General features: G+C 45.5%; 9 non-coding genes across 9 annotated transcripts; all 9 read left to right on the top strand.

The window, feature by feature from the left end:
- Window positions 1-1,914: 1,914 nt before the first annotated feature.
- Window positions 1,915-1,987, top strand: trnaf-gaa (transfer RNA phenylalanine (anticodon GAA)). Its single transcript has one exon. It is a non-coding gene; the product is annotated as a tRNA-Phe (tRNA).
- Window positions 1,988-4,561: 2,574 nt separating this feature from the next.
- trnaf-gaa (transfer RNA phenylalanine (anticodon GAA)) lies at window positions 4,562-4,634 on the top strand. Its single transcript has one exon. It is a non-coding gene; the product is annotated as a tRNA-Phe (tRNA).
- A 2,557-nt stretch (window positions 4,635-7,191) lies between these two features.
- On the top strand, window positions 7,192-7,264 carry trnaf-gaa (transfer RNA phenylalanine (anticodon GAA)). Its single transcript has one exon. It is a non-coding gene; the product is annotated as a tRNA-Phe (tRNA).
- Window positions 7,265-9,838: 2,574 nt separating this feature from the next.
- trnaf-gaa (transfer RNA phenylalanine (anticodon GAA)) lies at window positions 9,839-9,911 on the top strand. Its single transcript has one exon. It is a non-coding gene; the product is annotated as a tRNA-Phe (tRNA).
- Window positions 9,912-12,468: 2,557 nt separating this feature from the next.
- Window positions 12,469-12,541, top strand: trnaf-gaa (transfer RNA phenylalanine (anticodon GAA)). Its single transcript has one exon. It is a non-coding gene; the product is annotated as a tRNA-Phe (tRNA).
- A 5,948-nt stretch (window positions 12,542-18,489) lies between these two features.
- Window positions 18,490-18,561, top strand: trnad-guc (transfer RNA aspartic acid (anticodon GUC)). Its single transcript has one exon. It is a non-coding gene; the product is annotated as a tRNA-Asp (tRNA).
- Window positions 18,562-18,672: 111 nt separating this feature from the next.
- trnaf-gaa (transfer RNA phenylalanine (anticodon GAA)) lies at window positions 18,673-18,745 on the top strand. The gene has a single exon. It is a non-coding gene; the product is annotated as a tRNA-Phe (tRNA).
- A 2,998-nt stretch (window positions 18,746-21,743) lies between these two features.
- trnad-guc (transfer RNA aspartic acid (anticodon GUC)) lies at window positions 21,744-21,815 on the top strand. The gene has a single exon. It is a non-coding gene; the product is annotated as a tRNA-Asp (tRNA).
- Window positions 21,816-21,926: 111 nt separating this feature from the next.
- trnaf-gaa (transfer RNA phenylalanine (anticodon GAA)) lies at window positions 21,927-21,999 on the top strand. Its single transcript has one exon. It is a non-coding gene; the product is annotated as a tRNA-Phe (tRNA).

Genomic DNA, 21,999 nt, shown 5'->3' on the forward strand with positions numbered 1-21,999 from the left:
AAAATAACAACAATTGTGTTTCTGCCTGATTTCAGGCCAGGGACCTTTCACGTGTGAGGCGAACTTGATAACCGCTACACCACAGATACCGGCGACTTTGACGAGCTACTTCAGAGCGTAGGCAAAAGCAGGCTTTCACATTCAGGCCCGTAGGTAACGTTCCTTTTCAAATGCAGATTGCCGGAGAACGTAGGGGCGTAATTTGACAAGTGATGCATTTTTGTCCAACCTTGAGCGATTAAAAGTAATGGCATCAGAACAGCGTAACTACACCAGGGGCATGGCCGGGGCCAGTACTTTGACGAGCTACTTCAGAGCGTAGCTTCCCAGCAAGAAGAATACCACGGTCGTGGAAGTTTACTCCTCAGGGGTTTTGGGATGAAAGGATCTTTATCGAACTTTGTAGTACTAAAACCAAAAGTGTTGCCTTTCTAATTGTTAGAGCTGAGACAACCCCTTTTACAAGGCAATCCACCCAGACTGACTGTGCACAGGATAATGGATAGCAAAAGGGTTTCTGCCTGATTTCGAACGAGGGACCTTTATGCATGTTAGGCCAAGGTGATATCCACTACACTACAGAATTTAGCCACGTAGGGTATTACTTTCAGAGGGTAGCATCTAACCACAAAGCGACACATTATCGTGCAAGGTCGACTCTAAGGGGCTTTCCAAAATCCTAGTGCACAATAGGTACTTTCTCAGCTTAATGGGGACCATGCTCATATGTGGAGGCTGATCGGTCCAATGCTAAGCCAGTGTAGCGTGGAGAGGGGATTGAAGCTGTGGTAATTGACATCCTAGGGCTGCTGCTTCAGTGCAGCTGTTTTTCATGGGAGAAACAAAGGCTGTTTAGAAATTGGTTCTTAACAATCTTCTGTAGTCTCGCAAAACCCTTTTTGATTTCTTTGACCAATTTGCACATGCTGTTTGCCATATCGCGTCCAACAACAAGAGGGCGCGCAATTGTAGTCAACAGATACTCAAAACTGAAATTGAATAACGACCATTGCAACTTTAGCCAGTAATCGTCCGCTCTGTCAAAGACACAGCCTTTTTTCGGCGACTACTCTGGAGTGACTGCAAAAGATCTAACAGGCAAAAGTAGGCTTTCACATTCAGGCCCGTAGGTAACGTTCCTTTTCAAATGCAGATTGACGGAGAACGTAGGAGCGTAATTTGACAATTGATTCATTTTTGTCCAACCTTGAGCGAGTAAAAGTAATGGCATCAGAACGGCGTAACTACACCAGGGGCATGGCCGGGGGCAGTGCTGTTCCAGTCCTCGTTAGTATAGTGGACAGTATCTCCGCCTGTTGTAATTGACATCCTAGGGCTGCTGCTGCAAGTGCAGCTATTTTTCATGGGAGAAAGTCTCTATTTCGATTAATAGTATGTGGTGGCTTTGTCCAAAGTGAGGCTGTTTAGAAATTGGTTCTTAACTTTCTTCTGTAGTCTCGCATAACCCTTTTCGATTTCTTTGACCAATTTGCACTTGCTGCTTGCCCTTTTCGATTTCTTTGACCAATTTGCACATGCTGTTTGCCATATCGCGTGCACCAAGAAGAGGGCATGCAATTGCAGGAAAGGAACTCCTCAACAGGTACTCAAAACTGAAATTGAACGACGACAATTGCAACTTTAGCCAGTAATGGTCCGCTCAGTCAAAGGCACACAGCCTTTGTCCAGCGACTACTCTCCCGAGACTGCAAACGAGCAGTGCTTTTCCAGGCCTCGTTAGTATAGTGGACAGTATCTCCGCCTGTCACGTGGAAGACCGGGGTTCGATTCCCCGACGGGGAGAGTCTTTTTGCCTTTGTCCCGGACAGTTGAAATTTCCCGCAATACGTCTTTGGCTTGGTTGAGGAGGCTTGCATTTGCAAATGATGGCCAGAAGAAGTCATAGGTTGTTGTGCCGAAATAGCTCAGTTGGGAGAGCGTTAGACTGAAGATCTGAAGGTCCCTGGTTCGATCCCGGGTTTCGGCATTACACCACCTCTGTCCAGCTTACGATGCCAAGAGGCCCCTAAACTTTTGTTTTTGTACTTAAGACGGTTCGGAAGGTAGTCTCTATGTGTGCCATTCTGTGATTTCAGGTTGTTTTACGGAGCAAGCATGTGTAAGAACTTAGTCAACCCACTGACACAGCTTGAGTGTAAATGTCATTTTAAAATAACAACAATTGTGTTTCTGCCTGATTTCAGGCCAGGGACCTTTCACGTGTGAGGCGAACTTGATAACCGCTACACCACAGATACCGGCGACTTTGACGAGCTACTTCAGAGCGTAGGCAAAAGCAGGCTTTCACATTCAGGCCCGTAGGTAACGTTCCTTTTCAAATGCAGATTGCCGGAGAACGTAGGGGCGTAATTTGACAAGTGATGCATTTTTGTCCAACCTTGAGCGATTAAAAGTAATGGCATCAGAACAGCGTAACTACACCAGGGGCATGGCCGGGGCCAGTGCTGTTCCAGTCCTCGTTAGTATAGTGTACAGGATCTCCGCCTGTTGTAATTGACATCCTAGGGCTGCTGCTGCAAGTGCAGCTATTTTTCATTGGAGAAAGTCTCTATTTCGATTAATAGTATGTGGTGGCTTTGTCCAAACGGAAGCTGTTTAGAAATTGGTTCTTAACTTTCTTCTGTAGTCTCGCATAACCCTTTTCGATTTCTTTGACCAATTTGCACATGCTGTTTGCCATATCGCGTGCACCAAGAAGAGGGCATGCAATTGCAGGAAAGGAACTCCTCAACAGGTAACTCAAAACTGAAATTGAACGACGACCATTGCAAGCATGTGTAAGAACTTAGTCAACCCACTGACACAGCTTGAGTGTTAATGTCATCTTTAAATAACAACAATTGTGTTTCTGCCTGGTTTCAGGCCAGGGACCTTTCACGTGTGAGGCGAACTTGATAACCGCTACACCACAGAAATCGGCGACTTTGACGAGCTACTTCAGAGCGTAGCTTCCCAGCAAGAAGAATACCACGGTCGTGGAAGTTTACTCTTCAGGAGTTTTGGGATGAAAGGATCTTTATCGAACTTTGTAGTACTAAAACCAAAAGTGTTGCCTTTCTAATTGTTAGAGCTGAGACAACCCCTTTTACAAGGCAATCCACCCAGACTGACTGTGCACATGATAATGGATAGCAAAAGGGTTTCTGCCTGATTTCGAACGAGGGACCTTTATGCATGTTAGGCTAAGGTGATATCCACTGCACTACAGAATTTAGCCACGTAGGGTATTACTTTCAGAGGGTAGCATCTAACCACAAAGCGACACATTATCGTGCAAGGTCGACTCTAAGGGGCTTTCCAAAATCCTAGTGCACAATAGGTACTTTCTCAGCTTAATGGGGACCATGCTCATATGTGGAGGCTGATTGGTCCAATGCTAAGCCAGTGTAGCGTGGAGAGGGGATTGAAGCTGTGGTAATTGACATCCTAGGGCTGCTTCTTCAGTGCAGCTGTTTTTCATGGGAGAAACAAAGGCTGTTTAGAAATTGGTTCTTAACAATCTTCTGTAGTCTCGCAAAACCCTTTTTGATTTCTTTGACCAATTTGCACATGCTGTTTGCCATATCGCGTCCAACAAGAAGAGGGCGCGCAATTGTAGTCAACAGATACTCAAAACTGAAATTGAATAACGACCATTGCAACTTTAGCCAGTAATCGTCCGCTCTGTTAAAGACACAGCCTTTTTTCGGCGACTACTCTGGAGTGACTGCAAAAGATCTAACAGGCAAAAGCAGGTTTTCACATTCAGGCCCGTAGGTAACGTTCCTTTTCAAATGCAGATTGACGGAGAACGTAGGAAAGTAATTTGACAATTGATTCATTTTTGTCCAACCTTGAGCGAGTAAAAGTAATGGCATCAGAACGGCGTAACTACACCAGGGGCATGGCCGGGGGCAGTGCTGTTCCAGTCCTCATTAGTATAGTGGACAGTATCTCCGCCTGTTGTAATTGACATCCTAGGGCTGCTGCTGCAAGTGCAGCTATTTTTCATGGGAGAAAGTCTCTATTTCGATTAATAGTATGTGGTGGCTTTGTCCAAAGTGAGGCTGTTTAGAAATTGGTTCTTAACTTTCTTCTGTAGTCTCGCATAACCCTTTTCGATTTCTTTGACCAATTTGCACTTGCTGCTTGCCCTTTTCGATTTCTTTGACCAATTTGCACATGCTGTTTGCCATATCGCGTGCACCAAGAAGAGGGCATGCAATTGCAGGAAAGGAACTCCTCAACAGGTACTCAAAACTGAAATTGAACGACGACAATTGCAACTTTAGCCAGTAATGGTCCGCTCAGTCAAAGGCACACAGCCTTTGTCCAGCGACTACTCTCCCGAGACTGGAAACGAGCAGTGCTTTTCCAGTCCTCGTTAGTATAGTGGACAGTATCTCCGCCTGTCACGTGGAAGACCGGGGTTCGATTCCCCGATGGGGAGAGTCTTTTTGCCTTTGTCCCGGACAGTTGAAATTTCCCGCAATACGTCTTTGGCTTGGTTGAGGAGGCTTGCATTTGCAAATGATGGCCAGAAGAAGTCATCGGTTGTTGTGCCGAAATAGCTCAGTTGGGAGAGCGTTAGACTGAAGATCTGAAGGTCCCTGGTTCGATCCCGGGTTTCGGCATTACACCACCTCTGTCCAGCTTACGATGCCAAGAGGCCCCTAAAATTTTGTTTTTGTACTTAAGACGGTTCGGAAGGTAGTCTCTATGTGTGCCATTCTGTGATTTCAGGTTGTTTTACGGAGCAAGCACGTGTAAGAACTTAGTCAACCCACTGACACAGCTTGAGTGTAAATGTCATTTTAAAATAACAACAATTGTGTTTCTGCCTGATTTCAGGCCAGGGACCTTTCACGTGTGAGGCGAACTTGATAACCGCTACACCACAGATACCGGCGACTTTGACGAGCTACTTCAGAGCGTAGGCAAAAGCAGGCTTTCACATTCAGGCCCGTAGGTAACGTTCCTTTTCAAATGCAGATTGCCGGAGAACGTAGGGGCGTAATTTGACAAGTGATGCATTTTTGTCCAACCTTGATCGATTAAAAGTAATGGCATCAGAACAGCGTAACTACACCAGGGGCATGGCCGGGGCCAGTGCTGTTCCAGTCCTCGTTAGTATAGTGTACAGGATCTCCGCCTGTTGTAATTGACATCCTAGGGCTGCTGCTGCAAGTGCAGCTATTTTTCATTGGAGAAAGTCTCTATTTCGATTAATAGTATGTGGTGGCTTTGTCCAAACGGAAGCTGTTTAGAAATTGGTTCTTAACTTTCTTCTGTAGTCTCGCATAACCCTTTTCGATTTCTTTGACCAATTTGCACATGCTGTTTGCCATATCGCGTGCACCAAGAAGAGGGCATGCAATTGCAGGAAAGGAACTCCTCAACAGGTAACTCAAAACTGAAATTGAACGACGACGACCATTAGTCAACCCACTGACACAGCTTGAGTGTTAATGTCATCTTTAAATAACAACAATTGTGTTTCTGCCTAGTTTCAGGCCAGGGACCTTTCACGTGTGAGGCGAACTTGATAACCGCTACACCACAGAAATCGGCGACTTTGACGAGCTACTTCAGAGCGTAGCTTCCCAGCAAGAAGAATACCACGGTCGTGGAGGTTTACTCCTCAGGGGTTTTGGGATGAAAGGATCTTTATCGAACTTTGTAGTACTAAAACCAAAAGTGTTGCCTTTCTAATTGTTAGAGCTGAGACAACCCCTTTTACAAGGCAATCCACCCAGACTGACTGTGCACAGGATAATGGATAGCAAAAGGGTTTCTGCCTGATTTCGAACGAGGGACCTTTATGCATGTTAGGCCAAGGTGATATCCACTACACTACAGAATTTAGCCACGTAGGGTATTACTTTCAGAGGGTAGCATCTAACCACAAAGCGACACATTATCGTGCAAGGTCGACTCTAAGGGGCTTTCCAAAATCCTAGTGCACAATAGGTACTTTCTCAGCTTAATGGGGACCATGCTCATATGTGGAGGCTGATCGGTCCAATGCTAAGCCAGTGTAGCGTGGAGAGGGGATTGAAGCTGTGGTAATTGACATCCTAGGGCTGCTTCTTCAGTGCAGCTGTTTTTCATGGGAGAAACAAAGGCTGTTTAGAAATTGGTTCTTAACAATCTTCTGTAGTCTCGCAAAACCCTTTTTGATTTCTTTGACCAATTTGCACATGCTGTTTGCCATATCGCGTCCAACAAGAAGAGGGCGCGCAATTGTAGTCAACAGATACTCAAAACTGAAATTGAATAACGACCATTGCAACTTTAGCCAGTAATCGTCCGCTCTGTCAAAGACACAGCCTTTTTTCGGCGACTACTCTGGAGTGACTGCAAAAGATCTAACAGGCAAAAGTAGGCTTTCACATTCAGGCCCGTAGGTAACGTTCCTTTTCAAATGCAGATTGACGGAGAACGTAGGAAAGTAATTTGACAATTGATTCATTTTTGTCCAACCTTGAGCGAGTAAAAGTAATGGCATCAGAACGGCGTAACTACACCAGGGGCATGGCCGGGGGCAGTGCTGTTCCAGTCCTCGTTAGTATAGTGGACAGTATCTCCGCCTGTTGTAATTGACATCCTAGGGCTGCTGCTGCAAGTGCAGCTATTTTTCATGGGAGAAAGTCTCTATTTCGATTAATAGTATGTGGTGGCTTTGTCCAAAGTGAGGCTGTTTAGAAATTGGTTCTTAACTTTCTTCTGTAGTCTCGCATAACCCTTTTCGATTTCTTTGACCAATTTGCACTTGCTGCTTGCCATTTTCGATTTCTTTGACCAATTTGCACATGCTGTTTGCCATATCGCGTGCATCAAGAAGAGGGCATGCAATTGCAGGAAAGGAACTCCTCAACAGGTACTCAAAACTGAAATTGAACGACGACAATTGCAACTTTAGCCAGTAATGGTCCGCTCAGTCAAAGGCACACAGCCTTTGTCCAGCGACTACTCTGGCGAGACTGCAAACGAGCAGTGCTTTTCCAGTCCTCGTTAGTATAGTGGACAGTATCTCCGCCTGTCACGTGGAAGACCGGGGTTCGATTCCCCGACGGGGAGAGTCTTTTTGCCTTTGTCCCGGACAGTTGAAATTTCCCGCAATACGTCTTTGGCTTGGTTGAGGAGGCTTGCATTTGCAAATGATGGCCAGAAGAAGTCATCGGTTGTTGTGCCGAAATAGCTCAGTTGGGAGAGCGTTAGACTGAAGATCTGAAGGTCCCTGGTTCGATCCCGGGTTTCGGCATTACACCACCTCTGTCCGGCTTACGATGCCAAGAGGCCCCTAATCTTTTGTTTTTGTACTTAAGACGGTTCGGAAGGTAGTCTCTATGTGTGCCATTCTGTGATTTCAGGTTGTTTTACGGAGCAAGCATGTGTAAGAACTTAGTCAACCCACTGACACAGCTTGAGTGTGAATGTCATCTTAAAATAACAACAATTGTGTTTCTGCCTGATTTCAGGCTAGGGACCTTTCACGTGTGAGGCGAACTTGATAACCGCTACACCACAGATACCGGCGACTTTGACGAGCTACTTCAGAGCGTAGGCAAAAGCAGGCTTTCACATTCAGGCCCGTAGGTAACGTTCCTTTTCAATTGCAGATTGCCGGAGAACGTAGGGGCGTAATTTGACAAGTGATGCATTTTTATCCAACCTTGTGCGAGTAAAACTAATGGCATCAGAACGGCGTAACTACACCAGGGGCATGGCCGGGGCCAGTGCTGTTCCAGTCCTCGTTAGTATAGTGGACAGGATCTCCGCCTGTTGTAATTGACATCCTAGGGCTGCTGCTGCAAGTGCAGCTATTTTTCATTGGAGAAAGTCTCTATTTCGATTAATAGTATGTGGTGGCTTTGTCCAAACTGAGGCTGTTTAGAAATTGGTTCTTAACTTTCTTCTGTAGTCTCGCATAACCCTTTTCAATTTCTTTGACCAATTTGCACATGCTGTTTGCCATATCGCGTGCACCAAGAAGAGGGCATGCAATTGCAGGAAAGGAACTCCTCAACAGGTAACTCAAAACTGAAATTGAACGACGACCATTGCAAGCATGTGTAAGAACTTAGTCAACCCACTGACACAGCTTGAGTGTGAATGTCATCTTAAAATAACAACAATTGTGTTTCTGCCTGGTTTCAGGCCAGGGACCTTTCACCTGTGAGGCGAACTTGATAACCGCTACACCACAGAAATCGGCGACTTTGACGAGCTACTTCAGAGCGTAGCTTCCCAGCAAGAAGAATAACACGGTCGTGGAAGTTAACTCCTCAGGGGTTTTGGGATGAAAGGATCTTTATCGAACTTTGTAGTACTAAAACTAAAAGTGTTGCCTTTCTAATTGTTAGAGCTGAGACAACCCCTTTTACAAGGCAATCCACCCAGACTGACTGTGCACATGATAATGGTTAGCAAAAGGGTTTCTGCCTGATTTCGAACGAGGGACCTTTATGCATGTTAGGCCAAGGTGATATCCACTACACTACAGAATTTAGCCACGTAGGGTATTACTTTCAGAGGGTAGCATCTAACCACAAAGCGACACATTATCGTGCAAGGTCGACTCTAAGGGGCTTTCCAAAATCCTAGTGCACAATAGGTACTTTGTCAGTTTAATGGGGACCATGCTCATATGTGGAGGCTGATCGGTCCAATGCTAAGCCAGTGTAGCGTGGAGAGGGGATTGAAGCTGTGGTAATTGACATCCTAGGGCTGCTGCTTCAGTGCAGCTGTTTTTCATGGGAGAAACAAAGGCTGTTTAGAAATTGGTTCTTAACAATCTTCTGTAGTCTCGCAAAACCCTTTTTGATTTCTTTGACCAATTTGCACATGCTGTTTGCCATATCGCGTCCAACAAGAAGAGGGCGCGCAATTGTAGTCAACAGATACTCAAAACTGAAATTGAATAACGACCATTGCAACTTTAGCCAGTAATTGTCCGCTCTGTTAAAGACACAGCCTTTTTTCGGCGACTACTCTGGAGTGACTGCAAAAGATCTAACAGGCAAAAGCAGGCTTTCATATTCAGGCCCGTAGGTAACGTTCCTTTTCAAATGCAGATTGCCGGAGAACGTAGGGGCGTAATTTGACAAGTGATGCTTTTTTGTCCAACCTTGAGCGAGTAAAAGTAATGGCATCAGAACGGCGTAACTACACCAGGGGCATGGCCGGGGGCAGTGCTGTTCCAGTCCTCATTAGTATAGTGGACAGTATCTCCGCCTGTTGTAATTGACATCCTAGGGCTGCTGCTGCAAGTGCAGCTATTTTTCATGGGAGAAAGTCTCTATTTCGATTAATAGTATGTGGTGGCTTTGTCCAAAGTGAGGCTGTTTAGAAATTGGTTCTTAACTTTCTTCTGTAGTCTCGCATAACCCTTTTCGATTTCTTTGACCAATTTGCACTTGCTGCTTGCCCTTTTCGATTTCTTTGACCAATTTGCACATGCTGTTTGCCATATCGCGTGCACCAAGAAGAGGGCATGCAATTGCAGGAAAGGAACTCCTCAACAGGTACTCAAAACTGAAATTGAACGACGACAATTGCAACTTTAGCCAGTAATGGTCCGCTCAGTCAAAGGCACACAGCCTTTGTCCAGCGACTACTCTCCCGAGACTGGAAACGAGCAGTGCTTTTCCAGTCCTCGTTAGTATAGTGGACAGTATCTCCGCCTGTCACGTGGAAGACCGGGGTTCGATTCCCCGACGGGGAGAGTCTTTTTGCCTTTGTCCCGGACAGTTGAAATTTCCCGCAATACGTCTTTGGCTTGGTTGAGGAGGCTTGCATTTGCAAATGATGGCCAGAAGAAGTCATCGGTTGTTGTGCCGAAATAGCTCAGTTGGGAGAGCGTTAGACTGAAGATCTGAAGGTCCCTGGTTCGATCCCGGGTTTCGGCATTACACCACCTCTGTCCAGCTTACGATGCCAAGAGGCCCCTAAACTTTTGTTTTTGTACTTAAGACGGTTCGGAAGGTAGTCTCTATGTGTGCCATTCTGTGATTTCAGGTTGTTTTACGGAGCAAGCATGTGTAAGAACTTAGTCAACCCACTGACACAGCTTGAGTGTAAATGTCATTTTAAAATAACAACAATTGTGTTTCTGCCTGATTTCAGGCCAGGGACCTTTCACGTGTGAGGCGAACTTGATAACCGCTACACCACAGATACCGGCGACTTTGACGAGCTACTTCAGAGCGTAGGCAAAAGCAGGCTTTCACATTCAGGCCCGTAGGTAACGTTCCTTTTCAAATGCAGATTGCCGGAGAACGTAGTGGCGTAATTTGACAAGTGATGCATTTTTGTCCAACCTTGAGCGATTAAAAGTAATGGCATCAGAACAGCGTAACTACACCAGGGGCATGGCCGGGGCCAGTGCTGTTCCAGTCCTCGTTAGTATAGTGTACAGGATCTCCGCCTGTTGTAATTGACATCCTAGGGCTGCTGCTGCAAGTGCAGCTATTTTTCATTGGAGAAAGTCTCTATTTCGATTAATAGTATGTGGTGGCTTTGTCCAAACGGAAGCTGTTTAGAAATTGGTTCTTAACTTTCTTCTGTAGTCTCGCATAACCCTTTTCGATTTCTTTGACCAATTTGCACATGCTGTTTGCCATATCGCGTGCACCAAGAAGAGGGCATGCAATTGCAGGAAAGGAACTCCTCAACAGGTAACTCAAAACTGAAATTGAACGACGACGACCATTAGTCAACCCACTGACACAGCTTGAGTGTTAATGTCATCTTTAAATAACAACAATTGTGTTTCTGCCTAGTTTCAGGCCAGGGACCTTTCACGTGTGAGGCGAACTTGATAACCGCTACACCACAGAAATCGGCGACTTTGACGAGCTACTTCAGAGCGTAGCTTCCCAGCAAGAAGAATACCACGGTCGTGGAAGTTTACTCCTCAGGGGTTTTGGGATGAAAGGATCTTTATCGAACTTTGTAGTACTAAAACCAAAAGTGTTGCCTTTCTTATTGTTAGAGCTGAGACAACCCCTTTTACAAGGCAATCCACCCAGACTGACTGTGCACAGGATAATGGATAGCAAAAGGGTTTCTGCCTGATTTCGAACGAGGGACCTTTATGCATGTTAGGCCAAGGTGATATCCACTACACTACAGAATTTAGCCACGTAGGGTATTACTTTCAGAGGGTAGCATCTAACCACAAAGCGACACATTATCGTGCAAGGTCGACTCTAAGGGGCTTTCCAAAATCCTAGTGCACAATAGGTACTTTCTCAGCTTAATGGGGACCATGCTCATATGTGGAGGCTGATCGGTCCAATGCTAAGCCAGTGTAGCGTGGAGAGGGGATTGAAGCTGTGGTAATTGACATCCTAGGGCTGCTTCTTCAGTGCAGCTGTTTTTCATGGGAGAAACAAAGGCTGTTTAGAAATTGGTTCTTAACAATCTTCTGTAGTCTCGCAAAACCCTTTTTGATTTCTTTGACCAATTTGCACATGCTGTTTGCCATATCGCGTCCAACAAGAAGAAGGCGCGCAATTGTAGTCAACAGATACTCAAAACTGAAATTGAATAACGACCATTGCAACTTTAGCCAGTAATCGTCCGCTCTGTCAAAGACACAGCCTTTTTTCGGCGACTACTCTGGAGTGACTGCAAAAGATCTAACAGGCAAAAGTAGGCTTTCACATTCAGGCCCGTAGGTAACGTTCCTTTTCAAATGCAGATTGACGGAGAACGTAGGAAAGTAATTTGACAATTGATTCATTTTTGTCCAACCTTGAGCGAGTAAAAGTAATGGCATCAGAACGGCGTAACTACACCAGGGGCATGGCCGGGGGCAGTGCTGTTCCAGTCCTCGTTAGTATAGTGGACAGTATCTCCGTCTGTTGTAATTGACATCCTAGGGCTGCTGCTGCAAGTGCAGCTATTTTTCATGGGAGAAAGTCTCTATTTCGATTAATAGTATGTGGTGGCTTTGTCCAAAGTGAGGCTGTTTAGAAATTGGTTCTTAACTTTCTTCTGTAGTCTCGCATAACCCTTTTCGATTTCTTTGACCAATTTGCACTTGCTGCTTGCCATTTTCGATTTCTTTGACCAATTTGCACATGCTGTTTGCCATATCGCGTGCATCAAGAAGAGGGCATGCAATTGCAGGAAAGGAACTCCTCAACAGGTACTCAAAACTGAAATTGAACGACGACAATTGCAACTTTAGCCAGTAATGGTCCGCTCAGTCAAAGGCACACAGCCTTTGTCCAGCGACTACTCTGGCGAGACTGCAAACGAGCAGTGCTTTTCCAGTCCTCGTTAGTATAGTGGACAGTATCTCCGCCTGTCACGTGGAAGACCGGGGTTCGATTCCCCGACGGGGAGAGTCTTTTTGCCTTTGTCCCGGACAGTTGAAATTTCCCGCAATACGTCTTTGGCTTGGTTGAGGAGGCTTGCATTTGCAAATGATGGCCAGAAGAAGTCATCGGTTGTTGTGCCGAAATAGCTCAGTTGGGAGAGCGTTAGACTGAAGATCTGAAGGTCCCTGGTTCGATCCCGGGTTTCGGCATTACACCACCTCTGTCCGGCTTACGATGCCAAGAGGCCCCTAATCTTTTGTTTTTGTACTTAAGACGGTTCGGAAGGTAGTCTCTATGTGTGCCATTCTGTGATTTCAGGTTGTTTTACGGAGCAAGCATGTGTAAGAACTTAGTCAACCCACTGACACAGCTTGAGTGTGAATGTCATCTTAAAATAACAACAATTGTGTTTCTGCCTGATTTCAGGCTAGGGACCTTTCACGTGTGAGGCGAACTTGATAACCGCTACACCACAGATACCGGCGACTTTGACGAGCTACTTCAGAGCGTAGGCAAAAGCAGGCTTTCACATTCAGGCCCGTAGGTAACGTTCCTTTTCAATTGCAGATTGCCGGAGAACGTAGGGGCGTAATTTGACAAGTGATGCATTTTTATCCAACCTTGTGCGAGTAAAACTAATGGCATCAGAACGGCGTAACTACACCAGGGGCATGGCCGGGGCCAGTGCTGTTCCAGTCCTCGTTAGTATAGTGGACAGGATCTCCGCCTGTTGTAATTGACATCCTAGGGCTGCTGCTGCAAGTGCAGCTATTTTTCATTGGAGAAAGTCTCTATTTCGATTAATAGTATGTGGTGGCTTTGTCCAAACTGAGGCTGTTTAGAAATTGGTTCTTAACTTTCTTCTGTAGTCTCGCATAACCCTTTTCAATTTCTTTGACCAATTTGCACATGCTGTTTGCCATATCGCGTGCACCAAGAAGAGGGCATGCAATTGCAGGAAAGGAACTCCTCAACAGGTAACTCAAAACTGAAATTGAACGACGACCATTGCAAGCATGTGTAAGAACTTAGTCAACCCACTGACACAGCTTGAGTGTGAATGTCATCTTAAAATAACAACAATTGTGTTTCTGCCTGGTTTCAGGCCAGGGACCTTTCACCTGTGAGGCGAACTTGATAACCGCTACACCACAGAAATCGGCGACTTTGACGAGCTACTTCAGAGCGTAGCTTCCCAGCAAGAAGAATAACACGGTCGTGGAAGTTAACTCCTCAGGGGTTTTGGGATGAAAGGATCTTTATCGAACTTTGTAGTACTAAAACTAAAAGTGTTGCCTTTCTAATTGTTAGAGCTGAGACAACCCCTTTTACAAGGCAATCCACCCAGACTGACTGTGCACATGATAATGGTTAGCAAAAGGGTTTCTGCCTGATTTCGAACGAGGGACCTTTATGCATGTTAGGCCAAGGTGATATCCACTACACTACAGAATTTAGCCACGTAGGGTATTACTTTCAGAGGGTAGCATCTAACCACAAAGCGACACATTATCGTGCAAGGTCGACTCTAAGGGGCTTTCCAAAATCCTAGTGCACAATAGGTACTTTGTCAGTTTAATGGGGACCATGCTCATATGTGGAGGCTGATCGGTCCAATGCTAAGCCAGTGTAGCGTGGAGAGGGGATTGAAGCTGTGGTAATTGACATCCTAGGGCTGCTGCTTCAGTGCAGCTGTTTTTCATGGGAGAAACAAAGGCTGTTTAGAAATTGGTTCTTAACAATCTTCTGTAGTCTCGCAAAACCCTTTTTGATTTCTTTGACCAATTTGCACATGCTGTTTGCCATATCGCGTCCAACAAGAAGAGGGCGCGCAATTGTAGTCAACAGATACTCAAAACTGAAATTGAATAACGACCATTGCAACTTTAGCCAGTAATTGTCCGCTCTGTTAAAGACACAGCCTTTTTTCGGCGACTAATCTGGAGTGACTGCAAAAGATCTAACAGGCAAAAGCAGGCTTTCATATTCAGGCCCGTAGGTAACGTTCCTTTTCAAATGCAGATTGCCGGAGAACGTAGGGGCGTAATTTGACAAGTGATGCTTTTTTGTCCAACCTTGAGCGAGTAAAAGTAATGGCATCAGAACGGCGTAATTACACCAGGGGCATGGCCGGGGGCAGTGCTGTTCCAGTCCTCATTAGTATAGTGGACAGTATCTCCGCCTGTTGTAATGGACATCCTAGGGCTGCTGCTGCAAGTGCAGCTATTTTTCATGGGAGAAAGTCTCTATTTTAATTAATAGTATGTTGTGGCTTTGTCCAAGCTGAGGCTGTTTAGAAATTGGTTCTTAACTTTCTTCTGTAATCTCGCATAACCCTTTTCGATTTCTTTGACCAATTTGCACTTGCTGCTTGCCCTTTTCGATTTCTTTGACCAATTTGCACATGCTGTTTGCCATATTGCGTGCACCAAGAATAGGGCATCCAATTGCAGGAAAGGAACTCCTCAACAGGTACTCAAAACTGAAATTGAATAACGACCATTGCAACTTTAGCCAGTAATCGTCCGCTCTGTCAAAGACACAGCCTTTTTTCGGCGACTACTCTGGAGTGAATGCAAAAGATCTAACAGGCAAAAGCAGGCTTTCACATTCAGGCCCGTAGGTAACGTTCCTTTTCAAATGCAGATTGCCGGAGAACGTAGGGGCGTAATTTGACAAGTGATGCTTTTTTGTCCAACCTTGAGCGAGTAAAAGTAATGGCATCAGAACGGCGTAACTACACCAGGGGCATGGTCGGGGGCAGTGCTGTTCCAGTCCTCGTTAGTATAGTGGACAGTATCTCCGCCTGTTGTAATTGACATCCTAGGGCTGCTGCTGCAAGTGCAGCTATTTTTCATGGGAGAAAGTCTCTATTTCGATTAATAGTATGTGGTGGCTTTGTCCAAACTGAGGCTGTTTAGAAATTGGTTCTTAACTTTCTTCTGTAGTCTCGCATAACCCTTTTCGATTTCTTTGACCAATTTGCACTTGCTGCTTGCCCTTTTCGATTTCTTTGACCAATTTGCACATGCTGTTTGCCATATCGCGTGCACCAAGAAGAGGGCATGCAATTGCAGGAAAGGAACTCCTCAACAGGTAACTCAAAACTGAAATTGAACGACGACGACCATTAGTCAACCCACTGACACAGCTTGAGTGTAAATGTCATCTTTAAATAACAACAATTGTGTTTCTGCCTGGTTTCAGGCCAGGGACCTTTCACGTGTGACGCGAACTTGATAACCGCTACACCACAGAAATCGGCGACTTTGATGAGCTACTTCAGAGCGTAGCTTCCCAGCAAGAAGAATACCACGGTCGTGGAAGTTTACTCCTCAGGGGTTTTGGGATGAAAGGATCTTTATCGAACTTTGTAGTACTAAAACCAAAAGTGTTGCCTTTCTAATTGTTAGAGCTGAGACAACCCCTTTTACAAGGCAATCCACCCAGACTGACTGTGCACATGATAATGGATAGCAAAAGGGTTTCTGCCTGATTTCGAACGAGGGACCTTTATGCATGTTAGGCCAAGGTGATATCCACTACACTACAGAATTTAGCCACGTAGGGTATTACTTTCAGAGGGTAGCATCTAACCACAAAGCGACACATTATCGTGCAAGGTCGACTCTAAGGGGCTTTCCAAAATCCTAGTGCACAATAGGTATTTTCTCAGCTTAATGGGGACCATGCTCATATGTGGAGGCTGATCGGTCCAATGCTAAGCCAGTGTAGCGTGGAGAGGGGATTGAAGCTGTGGTAATTGACATCCTAGGGCTGCTTCTTCAGTGCAGCTGTTTTTCATGGGAGAAACAAAGGCTGTTTAGAAATTGGTTCTTAACAATCTTCTGTAGTCTCGCAAAACCCTTTTTGATTTCTTTGACCAATTTGCACATGCTGTTTGCCATATCGCGTCCAACAAGAAGAGGGCGCGCAATTGTAGTCAACAGATACTCAAAACTGAAATTGAATAACGACCATTGCAACTTTAGCCAGTAATCGTCCGCTCTGTCAAAGACACAGCCTTTTTTCGGCGACTACTCTGGAGTGACTGCAAAAGATCTAACAGGCAAAAGTAGGCTTTCACATTCAGGCCCGTAGGTAACGTTCCTTTTCAAATGCAGATTGACGGAGAACGTAGGAGCGTAATTTGACAATTGATTCATTTTTGTCCAACCTTGAGCGAGTAAAAGTAATGGCATCAGAACGGCGTAACTACACCAGGGGCATGGCCGGGGGCAGTGCTGTTCCAGTCCTCGTTAGTATAGTGGACAGTATCTCCGCCTGTTGTAATTGACATCCTAGGGCTGCTGCTGCAAGTGCAGCTATTTTTCATGGGAGAAAGTCTCTATTTCGATTAATAGTATGTGGTGGCTTTGTCCAAAGTGAGGCTGTTTAGAAATTGGTTCTTAACTTTCTTCTGTAGTCTCGCATAACCCTTTTCGATTTCTTTGACCAATTTGCACATGCTGTTTGCCATATCGCGTGCACCAAGAAGAGGGCATGCAATTGCAGGAAAGGAACTCCTCAACAGGTAACTCAAAACTGAAATTGAACGACGACCATTGCAAGCATGTGTAAGAACTTAGTCAACCCACTGACACACCTTGAGTGTTAATGTCATCTTTAAATAACAACAATTGTGTTTCTGCCTGGTTTCAGGCCAGGGACCTTTCACGTGTGAGGCGAACTTGATAACCGCTACACCACAGAAATCGGCGACTTTGACGAGCTACTTCAGAGCGTAGCTTCCCAGCAAGAAAAATACCACGGTCGTGGAAGTTTACTCCTCAGGGGTTTTGGGATGAAAGGATCTTTATCGAACTTTGTAGTACTAAAACCAAAAGTGTTGCCTTTCTAATTGTTAGAGCTGAGACAACCCCTTTTACAAGGCAATCCACCCAGACTGACTGTGCACATGATAATGGATAGCAAAAGGGTTTCTGCCTGATTTCGAACGAGGGACCTTTATGCATGTTAGGCCAAGGTGATATCCACTACACTACAGAATTTAGCCACGTAGGGCATTACTTTCAGAGGGTAGCATCTAACCACAAAGCGACACATTATCGTGCAAGGTCGACTCTAAGGGGCTTTCCAAAATCCTAGTGCACAATAGGTACTTTCTCAGCTTAATGGGGACCATGCTCATATGTGGAGGCTGATCGGTCCAATGCTAAGCCAGTGTAGCGTGGAGAGGGGATTGAAGCTGTGGTAATTGACATCCTAGGGCTGCTTCTTCAGTGCAGCTGTTTTTCATGGGAGAAACAAAGGCTGTTTAGAAATTGCTTCTTAACAATCTTCTGTAGTCTCGCAAAACCCTTTTTGATTTCTTTGACCAATTTGCACATGCTGTTTGCCATATCGCGTCCAACAAGAAGAGGGTGCGCAATTGTAGTCAACAGATACTCAAAACTGAAATTGAATAACGACCATTGCAACTTTAGCCAGTAAGCGTCCGCTCTGTCAAAGACACAGCCTTTTTTCGGCGACTACTCTGGAGTGACTGCAAAAGATCTAACAGGCAAAAGCAGGTTTTCACATTCAGGCCCGTAGGTAACGTTCCTTTTCAAATGCAGATTGACGGAGAACGTAGGAGCGTAATTTGACAATTGATTCATTTTTGTCCAACCTTGAGCGAGTAAAAGTAATGGCATCAGAACGGCGTAACTACACCAGGGGCATGGCCGGGGGCAGTGCTGTTCCAGTCCTCGTTAGTATAGTGGACAGTATCTCCGCCTTTTGTAATTGACATCCTAGGGCTGCTGCTGCAAGTGCAGCTATTTTTCATGGGAGAAAGTCTCTATTTCGATTAATAGTATGTGGTGGCTTTGTCCAAACCGAGGCTGTTTAGAAATTGGTTCTTAACTTTCTTCTGTAGTCTCGCATAACCCTTTTCGATTTGTTTGACCAATTTGCACTTGCTGCTTGCCCTTTTCGATTTCTTTGACCAATTTGCACATGCTGTTTGCCATATCGCGTGCACCAAGAAGAGGGCATGCAATTGCAGGAAAGGAACTCCTCAACAGGTACTCAAAACTGAAATTGAACGACGACCATTGCAACTTTAGCCAGTAATGGTCCGCTCAGTCAAAGGCACACAGCCTTTGTCCAGCGACTACTCTGGCGTGACTGCAAACGAGCAGTGCTTTTCTAGTCCTCGTTAGTATAGTGGCCAGTATCTCCGCCTGTCACGCGGAAGACCGGGGTTCGATTCCCCGACGGGGAGAGTCTTTTTGCCTTTGTCCCGGACAGTTGAAATTTCCCGCAATACGTCTTTGGCTTGGTTGAGGAGGCTTGCATTTGCAAATGATGGCCAGAAGAAGTCATCGGTTGTTGTGCTGAAATAGCTCAATTGGGAGAGCGTTAGACTGAAGATCTGAAGGTCCCTGGTTCGATCCCGGGTTTCGGCATTACACCACCTCTGTCCGGCTTACGATGCCAAGAGGCCCCTAAACTTTTGTTTTTGTACTTAAGACGGTTCGGAAGGTAGTCTCTATGTGTGCCATTCTGTGATTTCAGGTTGTTTTACGGAGCAAGCATGTGTAAGAACTTAGTCAACCCACTGACACAGCTTGAGTGTGAATGTCATCTTAAAATAACAACAATTGTGTTTCTGCCTGATTTCAGGCTAGGGACCTTTCACGTGTGAGGCGAACTTGATAACCGCTACACCACAGATACCGGCGACTTTGACGAGCTACTTCAGAGCGTAGGCAAAAGCAGGCTTTCACATTCAGGCCCGTAGGTAACGTTCCTTTTCAAATGCAGATTGCCGGAGAACGTAGGGGCGTAATTTGACAAGTGATGCATTTTTATCCAACCTTGTGCGAGTAAAACTAATGGCATCAGAACGGCGTAACTACACCAGGGGCATGGCCGGGGCCAGTGCTGTTCCAGTCCTCATTAGTATAGTGGACAGTATCTCCGCCTGTTGTAATGGACATCCTAGGGCTGCTGCTGCAAGTGCAGCTATTTTTCATGGGAGAAAGTCTCTATTTCAATTAATAGTATGTTGTGGCTTTGTCCAAGCTGAGGCTGTTTAGAAATTGGTTCTTAACTTTCTTCTGTAATCTCGCATAACCCTTTTCGATTTCTTTGACCAATTTGCACTTGCTGCTTGCCCTTTTCGATTTCTTTGACCAATTTGCACATGCTGTTTGCCATATTGCGTGCACCAAGAATAGGGCATCCAATTGCAGGAAAGGAACTCCTCAACAGGTACTCAAAACTGAAATTGAATAACGACCATTGCAACTTTAGCCAGTAATCGTCCGCTCTGTCAAAGACACAGCCTTTTTTCGGCGACTACTCTGGAGTGACTGCAAAAGATCTAACAGGCAAAAGCAGGCTTTCACATTCAGGCCCGTAGGTAACGTTCCTTTTCAAATGCAGATTGCCGGAGAACGTAGGGGCGTAATTTGACAAGTGATGCATTTTTGTCCAACCTTGAGCGAGTAAAAGTAATGGCATCAGAACGGCGTAACTACACCAGGGGCATGGTCGGGGGCAGTGCTGTTCCAGTCCTCGTTAGTATAGTGGACAGGATCTCCGCCTGTTGTAATGGACATCCTAGGGCTGCTGCTGCAAGTGCAGCTATTTTTCATTGGAGAAAGTCTCTATTTCGATTAATAGTATGTGGTGGCTTTGTCCAAACTGAGGCTGTTTAGAAATTGGTTCTTAACTTTCTTCTGTAGTCTCGCATAACCCTTTTCGATTTCTTTGACCAATTTGCACATGCTGTTTGCCATATCGCGTGCACCAAGAAGAGGGCATGCAATTGCAGGAAAGGAACTCCTCAACAGGTAACTCAAAACTGAAATTGAACGACGACGACCATTAGTCAACCCACTGACACAGCTTGAATGTTAATGTCATCTTTAAATAACAACAATTGTGTTTCTGCCTGGTTTCAGGCCAGGGACCTTTCACGTGTGAGGCGAACTTGATAACCGCTACACCACAGAAATCGGCGACTTTGACGAGCTACTTCAGAGCGTAGCTTCCCAGCAAGAAGAATACCACGGTCGTGGAAGTTTACTCCTCAGGGGTTTTGGGATGAAAGGATCTTTATCGAACTTTGTAGTACTAAAACCAAAAGTGTTGCCTTTCTAATTGTTAGAGCTGAGACAACCCCTTTTACAAGGCAATCCACCCAGACTGACTGTGCACATGATAATGGATAGCAAAAGGGTTTCTGCCTGATTTCGAACGAGGGACCTTTATGCATGTTAGGCCAAGGTGATATCCACTACACTACAGAATTTAGCCACGTAGGGCATTACTTTCAGAGGGTAGCATCTAACCACAAAGCGACACATTATCGTGCAAGGTCGACTCTAAGGGGCTTTCCAAAATCCTAGTGCACAATAGGTACTTTCTCAGCTTAATGGGGACCATGCTCATATGTGGAGGCTGATCGGTCCAATGCTAAGCCAGTGTAGCGTGGAGAGGGGATTGAAGCTGTGGTAATTGACATCCTAGGGCTGCTTCTTCAGTGCAGCTGTTTTTCATGGGAGAAACAAAGGCTGTTTAGAAATTGGTTCTTAACAATCTTCTGTAGTCTCGCAAAACCCTTTTTGATTTCTTTGACCAATTTGCACATGCTGTTTGCCATATCGCGTCCAACAAGAAGAGGGCGCGCAATTGTAGTCAACAGATACTCAAAACTGAAATTGAATAACGACCATTGCAACTTTAGCCAGTAATCGTCCGCTCTGTCAAAGACACAGCCTTTTTTCGGCGACTACTCTGGAGTGACTGCAAAAGATCTAACAGGCAAAAGCAGGTTTTCACATTCAAGCCCGTAGGTAACGTTCCTTTTCAAATGCAGATTGACGGAGAACGTAGGAGCGTAATTTGACAATTGATTCATTTTTGTCCAACCTTGAGCGAGTAAAAGTAATGGCATCAGAACGGCGTAACTACACCAGGGGCATGGCCGGGGCCAGTGCTGTTCCAGTCCTCGTTAGTATAGTGGACAGTATCTCCGCCTGTTGTAATTGACATCCTAGGGCTGCTGCTGCAAGTGCAGCTATTTTTCATGGGAGAAAGTCTCTATTTCGATTAATAGTATGTGGTGGCTTTGTCCAAACTGAGGCTGTTTAGAAATTGGTTCTTAACTTTCTTCTGTAGTCTCGCATAACCCTTTTCGATTTCTTTGACCAATTTGCACTTGCTGCTTGCCCTTTTCGATTTCTTTGACCAATTTGCACATGCTGTTTGCCATATCGCGTGCACCAAGAAGAGGGCATGCAATTGCAGGAAAGGAACTCCTCAACAGGTACTCAAAACTGAAATTGAACGACGACCATTGCAACTTTAGCCAGTAATGGTCCGCTCAGTCAAAGGCACACAGCCTTTGTCCAGCGACTACTCTGGCGTGACTGCAAACGAGCAGTGCTTTTCCAGTCCTCGTTAGTATAGTGGACAGTATCTCCGCCTGTCACGCGGAAGACCGGGGTTCGATTCCCCGACGGGGAGAGTCTTTTTGCCTTTGTCCCGGACAGTTGAAATTTCCCGCAATACGTCTTCGGCTTGGTTGAGGAGGCTTGCATTTCCAAATGATGGCCAGAAGAAGTCATCGGGTGTTGTGCCAAAATAGCTCAGTTGGGAGAGCGTTAGACTGAAGATCTAAAGGTCCCTGGTTCGATCCCGGGCTTCGGCA

Source organism: Channa argus, unplaced genomic scaffold (assembly GCF_033026475.1).
Source record: "Channa argus isolate prfri unplaced genomic scaffold, Channa argus male v1.0 Contig095, whole genome shotgun sequence".
NCBI classification, from domain to species: domain Eukaryota; kingdom Metazoa; phylum Chordata; class Actinopteri; order Anabantiformes; family Channidae; genus Channa; species Channa argus.